This window comes from Lathyrus oleraceus, chromosome 4 (assembly GCF_024323335.1).
Source record: "Lathyrus oleraceus cultivar Zhongwan6 chromosome 4, CAAS_Psat_ZW6_1.0, whole genome shotgun sequence".
Classification (NCBI taxonomy): Eukaryota; Viridiplantae; Streptophyta; class Magnoliopsida; order Fabales; family Fabaceae; genus Lathyrus; species Lathyrus oleraceus.
Window position 1 is genome coordinate 44,126,279 of NC_066582.1, and position 11,334 is coordinate 44,137,612.

The 11,334-nt window shown below is 40.3% G+C and overlaps 1 non-coding gene across 1 annotated transcript; it reads left to right on the top strand.

The window, feature by feature from the left end:
- Positions 1-11,227: 11,227 nt before the first annotated feature.
- Positions 11,228-11,334, top strand: LOC127077974 (small nucleolar RNA R71). Its single transcript, XR_007787731.1, has one exon. It is a non-coding gene; the product is annotated as a small nucleolar RNA R71 (small nucleolar RNA).

Sequence of the window (11,334 nt, forward strand, 5' to 3'; positions counted from 1 at the left end):
TAAAACAGCGCCTACGGCGTAGTCACTTGCGTCACACATTATTTCGAATGGTTCATTCCAATCCGGAGTCTGCATTATGGGCGCGGAGATCAATGCTTGTTTAAGTGTTTGGGACGCTTCTAAGCATTTACCGTCGAATACGAATTCAGCATCTTTCATTAATAGTCCGGTTAAAGGTTTAGTTATTATAGAGAAATCTTTAATAAATCGTCGGTAAAAACCGGCATGTCCTAAGAAGCTTCGTACTTCTCTCACAGTTTTCAGAGGTTGAAGGTTTTCGATTACTTCTATTTTGGCTTTGTCTACTTCAATTCCTCTATTTGATATGATGTGTCCTAAAACAATTCCTTCTTGTACCATAAAGTGACATTTTTCCCAATTAAGTACTAGGTTTACTTTTACACATCGTTCTAGAACTCTTTCTAGGTTTTCAAGACATTCTTCAAAGCTTTGTCCGCATACGGAAAAATCATCCATAAATACTTCCATGATGTTTTCGAGAAAATCGGCGAATATTGCCATCATGCACCTTTGGAAGGTTGCAGGAGCATTGCACAAGCCGAACGACATTCGTCGATAAGCGAAGGTACCAAAAGGACATGTGAATGTTGTCTTTTCTTGGTCATTAGGATGAATTGGTATTTGAAAGAAGCCTGAGTAACCGTCTAGATAACAGAAATGAGAATGTTTTGCTAATCGTTCTAACATCTGGTCTATGAATGGTAAAGGAAAATGATCTTTTCGGGTTGCTTTGTTTAGTTTCCTATAGTCAATGCACATTCTCCATCCCGATTCGATTCGTTTGGTTATAGTTTCTCCTTTTTCATTTTCAATAACTGTTATACCTCCTTTCTTTGGTACTACGTGTACAGGACTAACCCATTTGCTATCAGATATAGGATATATGATACCTGTAACACCCTTCTACCCAAACGACATATTTAAATTATTTATCAGAGTACAACATGTAGAAGAGTTTACATTTCATAACACATAACAATTATCCTATCACAATATAAAATTTATTTTTCATTTTAATAAAACTTCGCAGCGGACAACACACAATTATTATAATTCATCATTTAACAATTCATAAAATGTTTCAACATTTATCTCAACAAAAGATCTCAACATGTTAACCATCATGAACAACGGAAATAATAACATAATATCTATCGAATCCCATAACCCCGGTGTCACATGACCAGAGCATTTGACTCGACTCTGTAGAATAACTCTACACTTATTCTTCAACCTCAACACTAGCTACTCCTCTTTATCTGCACATTGTTCATCATGGATGAACATAAACACATGCAGAAGGGGTGAGAATTACATTATTTAACAATAATATAACGACAGAATATAATATAATTATATTGCACACATGTCAACCCAGTTCATCATAATCATCATTATAATCAACAAACTCATGAACATCAACAAAACAACACATCAATTGCAATGCACACACCCATGCATGACTCAACACGACTCGGTATACCCATTTTGTGACCACTACAGGATCACCACTCCCAGATTCATCACCATAGAATCCGAGTTCCCCGTAAGGAACCAAGCCTCTCAACAAGCCCGGAGTCAACAACATCATTGGAACTCAGTCCGTTCATCACTAGGCATCGGCCTTTCATGAATGCATGCACATCAAACATGCATCATAATCATCATAGCAACAACAACATCATATAGTCATGTTATCATCATCATTAATATCATGACATACAACTCAACAAAACAACAACAACATCATAACGATATCACGTCGTCACATAACACATTCATAATTAAACACGTAAATTCAACATATCATCATCATAACACCTCATACGCAATCATATAATCGCTATTAATTGTTTATAGTACAACTACAGTGACTTACTAAGAGTCTCGCAACTCAACGTACTCAAAACCCACCAACATTAGCTTCTGCATTTCTCCAGTTCGCGCCGCCAACATAGGGACGCGCCGCGAACTCTCCAATACAACACAGTTCGCGCCGCGAACGAAGGGTCGCGTCGCGAACAACTTATTTCGCTTCAGTACGCGCCGCGAAGCAGGGTTCGCGTCGCGAACAACGACTTACAGAACTCCTCTTTTTCCTGCTCAGTTCGCGCCGCGAATCGCGCGCGATCAGAACCCTCTGCTGCAGAAATCAGCGCAGCTTTGCTTCTCTACTCGCCATAACCCGTACCCCACAGCTAACAACCCAAAATCGACATTTAACAGTCATATATACACAACATACTTCGATTATAGTGCATATGACACAACAAAACTCACAGATCGGAGAATTTTCCATCCAAAACCCCAACCTTCCCAATCTCCCTAAAATCCCCAAAATTCATCAGCAATCCAACATATCTCATAAAATTGCTCGCATATTATCGTTTAATAAGGTTCAGACCCCTTACCTCTTTGGATTGAAGGAAGCTCTGAGCAATCTTTGGCCTTTTCCTCTTCCTTCTCTTTCTCTTCAGCGGTTCCTCTCTTTCTCTGACTCTGAGGCAAAATACGTGACAAAACTTCTGAGTTCTCACTTTGGCCTCTTATATCCAATTCCACTTTTACCCTTCCACTCTTCATATTCCATTTATTTTATTTATTTAATTAATATTAAAATAAATAACATCAATAATAATATTTCCCAATATTATTTAATAATTCCTTTTTCCTTCCAATAATCTTATTAAAATAATATTTAAATTAATCCAAAATATTCGGGGTGTTACAACTCTCCCCCACTTTAGAAGTTTTCGTCCTCGAAAACATACCTCAAGCAAATAGAGCCGGATACGACTCCTTCATCTGATCTTCACGCTCCCAAGTCAAGCTCTCACCAGCCGGACTTTCCCAAACAACTTTCACTAGAGCAATCTTCTTACCTCTCAGGGTCTTCTCTTCTCGGTCATCTATCCGAATTGGCAACGCCTCAACGGTCAAATTATCTCTCACCTGGATATCATCCAACTGAACAACATGCGAAGGATCCGCAATATATTTTCTCAACTGAGATACATGAAACACATCATGCAGATTAGAAAGCGACGGCGGTAAAGCTATCCGATACGCCACTTCCCCAACCCTCTTCAAAATCTGATACGGACCCACGAACCTCGGAGTGAGCTTTCTAGACTTTAAAGCTCTACCCACACCTGTCGTCGGAGTAACTCTCAAGAACACATGATCTCCCTCTTGGAACTCAAGTGCCTTTCTCCTCTTATCATGATAACTCTTCTGACGACTCTGAGAAATCTTCATCTTCTCCTGAATCATCTTAACCCTTTCAGTCGTCTGCTGCACAATCTCAGGTCCGAGTACAACACTCTCACCTGACTCATACCAACACAATGGAGTTCTACACCTCCTACCATACAATGCTTCATATGGAGCCATACCGATACTAGCATGAAAACTATTATTATAAGTAAACTCCACCAACGGCAAATAACTATCCCAAGAACCACTCTGCTCCAACACACAAGCTCTCAACAAATCCTCCAAGGATTGGATAGTTCTTTCAGTCTGACCGTCAGTCTGAGGATGATAAGCTGAACTCAACCTCAACTTAGTCCCCAACGCTTTCTGCAAACTTTCCCAAAATCTAGAAGTAAATCTGGGATCTCTATCAGACACAATACTGGATGGAATACCATGCAGCCTCACTATCTCCTCAATATACAACTCTGCCAACTTCTCTAAAGAGTGATTAATCTTCATCGGCAAGAAATGCGCCGACTTAGTCAATCGATCCACAATCACCCATATAGAATCATTACCTTTCACCGTCCTCGGCAGTCCCGTCACAAAATCCATGGAAATGCTATCCCACTTCCATTCAGGAATCTTCAAAGGTTGCATCATACCTGTCGGTTTCTGATGTTCAATCTTTGACTTCTGACAAGTCAAACAGGCATACACAAACTTAGCAACATCTCTTTTCATACCAGCCCACCAAAACAATTTCTTCAAATCTTGATACATTTTAGTTGCACCTGGATGGATACTCAATCCACTCCTATGGCCCTCTTCAAGAATACTCTTTTTCAATTCCGACACCTCAGGAACACAAACTCTACCTTTAAATCGTAGGATGCCATTCTCATCAATCTCAAAATTACCACCATTACCCTGGTTAACCATAGTAATATGATCAACTAGAGCGACATCAACTTGCTGACCATTCCGAATATCTTCCAGAATTCCACTAGTCAACTTCAGCATACCCAACTTTACGCTATCAGCGGAAACTTCACAACCCAAACTCATATCACGGAACTGTTCAATTAACTCAAGCTCCCGAACCATCATCATAGACATATGTAGAGACTTTCTACTCAGCGCATCTGCAACTACATTAGCCTTACCGGAATGATAACTCAATTCAAAGTCAAAATCCTTCAGTAATTCTAACCACCTTCTCTGCCTCATATTTAACTCTTTCTGATCAAACAGATACTTCAGACTCTTGTGATCACTGAACACTTCGAATCTGGAACCATACAGATAATGCCTCCACATTTTCAACACAAATACAACAGCTGCAAGTTCTAGATCATGCGTAGGATAATTCCTCTCATGAACTTTCAACTGTCTAGAAGCATAAGCTACAACTTTACCATTCTGCATCAAAACACCACCAAGACCCATCAAAGAAGCATCACAATAGACAACGAAGGACTCACCAGGATTAGGCAAGATCAACACTGGAGCACTGGTCAACCGCCTCTTCAACTCAACAAAACTCGCTTCACAAGCGGCATCCCATACATACACTTGACCCTTCTTAGTCAACTGCGTCAACGGCAATGCCAACTTAGAGAAGCCCTCAATAAATCTGCGATAATAACCAGCTAACCCCAGAAAGCTGCGTATCTCAGTAGCAGACTTCGGAGTCTCCCACTGTAATACAGCATCAACTTTAGCCGGATCAACAGAAATCCCACCACTCGAAATCACATGGCCAAGGAAACTCACTTCCTTCAACCAGAACTCACATTTAGATAACTTTGCATATAATTTCTTTTCTCTTAACACCTGCAAAACAATTCTCAGATGTCCTGCATGCTCTTCTTCCGTCTTAGAATATATCAGTATATCATCTATGAACACCACAACAAAATTATCAAGGTACGGATGAAATATACGATTCATATATTCCATAAACACACCTGGAGCATTAGACACACCGAACGGCATCACAGTGTATTCATAATGACCATACCTCGTACGGAAAGCAGTCTTCGCAATATCCCCTGACTTCACTCGGATCTGATGATAACCCGACCGCAAATCAATCTTACTGAAAACATGAGCTCCAACCAACTGGTCCATCAAATCATCAATCCTCGGCAATGGATACCGATTCTTGATAGTCACCTTATTCAACTGCCGATAATCGACACACAACCTCATCGTACCTTCTTTCTTCTTCACTAACAATACTGGTGCACCCCAAGGAGAAACACTTGGACGCACAAACTTCTTCTCAAGCAATCCTTCAAGTTGCTTCTTCAATTCAACTAATTCAGTTGCCGACATTCTATAAGGAGACATCGACACTGGACTCGTACCTGGTACTAAGTCAATGGCAAATTCGACTTCACGTTCTGGAGGTAATTCACTTACATCCTCCGGAAACACATCCTGAAATTCACAGACAACAGGCAAATCTACACTCACTACTTTCTTATCCGCTTGCAGAGACGCAAATAAAGCGAATACCTGAGTTTCATCTTTCACAAAATCCCCCACCTGCCTAGCAGATAGAAATCTTGCCTCATCATTCTCACCAACTTCAGAGAACCGCACCGTCTTCCTATAGCAGTTGATAAACAGGCCATAGAATTCTAGCCAATTCATTCCCAGAATAATGTCAATTTGGTGCAAGGGTAAGCACACCAAATCAACCACGAACTCTCTCTCAAAGATCGTCAAATGACAACCTCGACAGACAACAGAAGTCTTCACAGAACCATTAGCAGGAGTATCTATCACCATACTTCCGCCTAGGGACGACATAATCACACCAATCCTAGTCGCACACTCATATGAAATAAACGAATGCGTAGCACCAGTGTCAACAATAGCAAGCAATTCAACATTATTAATCAAGCAAGTACCTTTAATCAGATTATCTTCTTTAGGAGCTTCAGTCCCCCTCAGAGCAAACACCCTACCAGTAGTATGAGCTGCAGTAGCCGCCTTCTTTGGTTTCGAGCACTGCGAACTGATATGGCCTTTCTCGCCACAATTAAAACATGTCGGACCAGCATCCTTACATTCCGTAACTCTATGACCAGCCTGACCGCATCGGAAACATCTCAGCACTTTCTTGGTACAGCTATCAGCATGGTGACCTGGCTCGCCACACTTGAAACATTTACCAGCTATGGGAGATCCTCCCCCAATTGGCTTCTTCTCATCTACCACTTTCTGCTTACCTTTACCATTCGGAGATGCATAAGGACTACCACGATCCTTATTCTTCTTCTCACTAAGACTCTTGTAATGAGTAGTCCTAGCCTTGCTATCTTCATCAAATATCCTGCACTTATTAACCAGTGTAGGAAACCTACGAATCTCCTGGTAACCAATGCCTTGTTTGATCTCGGGACGCAACCCGTTCTCAAACTTGACACACTTGGATCCCTCAGCACCAGCATCATTATAATGAGGACAATACTGCACCAGCTCCTCAAACTTCGAAGCGTAATCAGCAACAGACATGTTACCCTGCTTCAGTTCTAGAAATTCCATCTCCTTCTTACATCGCACATCAGCAGGAAAATATTTCTCCAGAAAGGCCGTCTTGAACCTTTCCCAAGTCATCTCAGCACCTGGTACTGCAATTCTCTGGCGAGTGTTATCCCACCAGTTTTCAGCCTCTTCAGATAACATATGCGTACCAAACTGCACCTTTTGTGCTTCAGTACACGTCATCACCCGGAAAATCTTCTCAATTTCCTTCAGCCAAATCTGAGCACCATCTGGATCATAGCGCCCTTTGAATGTAGGAGGGTTATTCTTCAGAAACCTTCCCAAATTCTTAAACTCGTCGACCGGCGGATTCTGCTGCGCCTGCATAGCCTGCGCTATAGCAGCCAAAGCCTCAGCAATCGCACAGTCATTTTCTCCAGCCATACTCTACACAACACAACCACAACCGTTAAGTATCGACAGTGTCATTTACACTAATCGACCAACAGGGAAAACATCACATTATGACTCGACTGGACTGACCATGCTCTGATACCACTAATGTAACACCCTTCTACCCAAACGACATATTTAAATTATTTATCAGAGTACAACATGTAGAAGAGTTTACATTTCATAACACATAACAATTATCCTATCACAATATAAAATTTATTTTTCATTTTAATAAAACTTCGCAGCGGACAACACACAATTATTATAATTCATCATTTAACAATTCATAAAATGTTTCAACATTTATCTCAACAAAAGATCTCAACATGTTAACCATCATGAACAACGGAAATAATAACATAATATCTATCGAATCCCATAACCCCGGTGTCACATGACCAGAGCATTTGACTCGACTCTGTAGAATAACTCTACACTTATTCTTCAACCTCAACACTAGCTACTCCTCTTTATCTGCACATTGTTCATCATGGATGAACATAAACACATGCAGAAGGGGTGAGAATTACATTATTTAACAATAATATAACGACAGAATATAATATAATTATATTGCACACATGTCAACCCAGTTCATCATAATCATCATTATAATCAACAAACTCATGAACATCAACAAAACAACACATCAATTGCAATGCACACACCCATGCATGACTCAACACGACTCGGTATACCCATTTTGTGACCACTACAGGATCACCACTCCCAGATTCATCACCATAGAATCCGAGTTCCCCGTAAGGAACCAAGCCTCTCAACAAGCCCGGAGTCAACAACATCATTGGAACTCAGTCCGTTCATCACTAGGCATCGGCCTTTCATGAATGCATGCACATCAAACATGCATCATAATCATCATAGCAACAACAACATCATATAGTCATGTTATCATCATCATTAATATCATGACATACAACTCAACAAAACAACAACAACATCATAACGATATCACGTCGTCACATAACACATTCATAATTAAACACGTAAATTCAACATATCATCATCATAACACCTCATACGCAATCATATAATCGCTATTAATTGTTTATAGTACAACTACAGTGACTTACTAAGAGTCTCGCAACTCAACGTACTCAAAACCCACCAACATTAGCTTCTGCATTTCTCCAGTTCGCGCCGCCAACATAGGGACGCGCCGCGAACTCTCCAATACAACACAGTTCGCGCCGCGAACGAAGGGTCGCGTCGCGAACAACTTATTTCGCTTCAGTACGCGCCGCGAAGCAGGGTTCGCGTCGCGAACAACGACTTACAGAACTCCTCTTTTTCCTGCTCAGTTCGCGCCGCGAATCGCGCGCGATCAGAACCCTCTGCTGCATAAATCAGCGCAGCTTTGCTTCTCTACTCGCCATAACCCGTACCCCACAGCTAACAACCCAAAATCGACATTTAACAGTCATATATACACAACATACTTCGATTATAGTGCATATGACACAACAAAACTCACAGATCGGAGAATTTTCCATCCAAAACCCCAACCTTCCCAATCTCCCTAAAATCCCCAAAATTCATCAGCAATCCAACATATCTCATAAAATTGCTCGCATATTATCGTTTAATAAGGTTCAGACCCCTTACCTCTTTGGATTGAAGGAAGCTCTGAGCAATCTTTGGCCTTTTCCTCTTCCTTCTCTTTCTCTTCAGCGGTTTCTCTCTTTCTCTGACTCTGAGGCAAAATACGTGACAAAACTTCTGAGTTCTCACTTTGGCCTCTTATATCCAATTCCACTTTTACCCTTCCACTCTTCATATTCCATTTATTTTATTTATTTAATTAATATTAAAATAAATAACATCAATAATAATATTTCCCAATATTATTTAATAATTCCTTTTTCCTTCCAATAATCTTATTAAAATAATATTTAAATTAATCCAAAATATTCGGGGTGTTACAATACCTGCCTCTAATAACTTTGTTACTTCCTTTTTCACTACCTCACTCAGGATCGGGTTTAGTCTCCTCTGATGTTCCCTAGAAGTTTTACAGTCTTCTTCTAGCATGATGCGGTGCATACAAATAGAAGGACTTATTCCTTTAAGATCGGTGATGTCGTATCCTAGTGCGGTTGGATATTTTCTTAAGATATGTAGGAGTTTTTCGGTTTTGAGTTTTCCTAGGTCTGCATTAACTATCACTGGTCGTTCAAGTTCTAAGTCTAGGAATTCATATCTCAGATTTTTGGGAAGTGTTTTCAGGTCGAGGTTTGGTTTCTTGAGGCATTGCGTAGGATCCGGTGTTATTGCTAAACAATGATTCAGTCCGTCTTCTACACGATAGTCAGACAATTTGTCATTTTCTAACTCTGTTTCTTTTATGCATTCGTCTATGATATCCATGAAGTAACACGTGTCATCTATTGCAGGTGCTTTCAAAAATTGGGAAAGAATGAATTCAATTTTCTCTTCTCCTACTTCGAAGGTGAGTCGTCCTCGTTTTACGTCTATGATAGCACCGACGGTTGCTAAGAAAGGTCTTCCCAATATAATGGGTGTAACTTCATCTTCTCTTATGTCCATAATTATAAAATCGGTTGGGATATAGAATTGACCTATGCGCACGGGAATGTTTTCAAGAATTCCTACGGGATATCTAACGGAACGATCTGCTAATTGTACAGACATTTTAGTTGGTCTTAATTCTCCCATTTCCAGTTTCTTGCATATGGATAAAAGCATAACACTGATACCGGCTCCTAAATCGCATAGAGCTTTGTCTATGACGAATTTTCCTATGTGACAAGGTATAGAGAAACTACCAGGATCTTTAAGTTTAGGAGGCATATTCTGGATTATAGCGCTGCATTCAGCAGTGAGTGTAACGGTTTCGCTATCTTCAAGTTTCCTTTTATTAGAAAGAATTTCTTTTAAGAACTTAGCATATGAGGGCATCTGCGTAATAGCTTCTGTAAAAGGAATTGTGACGTTTAATTGTTTCAGTAAGTCAACAATTTTTTTAAATTGGCCTGCATCTTTGGTTTTAATAAGCCTTTGAGGGTAAGGGATAGGTGGTTTATAAGGTGGTGGAGGTACATAAGGTTCTTTCTTTTCTACGGTTTCCTTATTACTCTCTTCCTTTTCCTTAGGTTTATTTTCTTCCTCAGTTGACTTTTTAGAGTTTTGGTTTTCAATTCTTGGATCAGACATTCCTTCTACCTCTGTTCCACTTCTCAATATGATTGCATGAGCGTGGCTTTTCGGGTTAGGTTGGGGCTTTCCAGGAAATGTACCAGTTGGGGCAGCAGTAGGCGCTTGTTGTTGAGCTACTTGTGATATTTGTGTTTCCAGCATTTTGTTATGGGTAGCCAGGGCATCTACTTTACTTGCTAGTTGTTTAATTTGTTCGCTAGTGTGTACATTCTGGTTTAAGAAATCTTTATTGGTTTGCTGTTGAGAAGCTATGAAGTTCTCCATCATGATTTCCAAGTTGGATTTTCTAGGAACATTATTGTTAGGTGTAGATGGGGTCGGTTTTTGATATCCAGGAGGTATAGCTAGGGCTTGATTGGGAGCTTGTCCTGGTGCGTATAAAGCATTATTGCTCTTATATGAAAAATTAGGATGGTTCTTCCAGTTTGAGTTATAGGTATGCGAGTAGGGATTTCCTTGAGCATAATTCACTTGCTCTGCTTGGATTCCTGTTAGGAGTTGACAATCTGTAGGGGTGTGGCCTTGGATTCCGCAGACTTCGCAATTTTAAGTTACGGCAACCACGGTGGCTGGAGGTGATACATTTAAACTTTCAATTTTCTGGGCCAGAGCATCCACTTTTGCATTAACATGATCAAGGCTACTTAACTCGTACATGCCAGTTTTCGTTTGAGATTTTTCTACCATTGCTCGGTCGCTTCCCCACTGATAATGGTTTTGGGCCATGCTCTCGATAAGTTGATAAGCATCGGCATAAGGTTTATCCATAAGCGCACCACCTGCGGCGGCGTCTATTGTTAACCTTGTGTTGTATAAGAGACCATTATAGAAGGTATGAATTACTAACCAGTCCTCTAAACCATGGTGTGGACAAAGTCTCATCATGTCTTTGTATCTTTCCCATGCTTCGAAAAGAGACTCGTTATCTTTCTGTTTAAATCCATTTATCTGGGCTCTTAACAT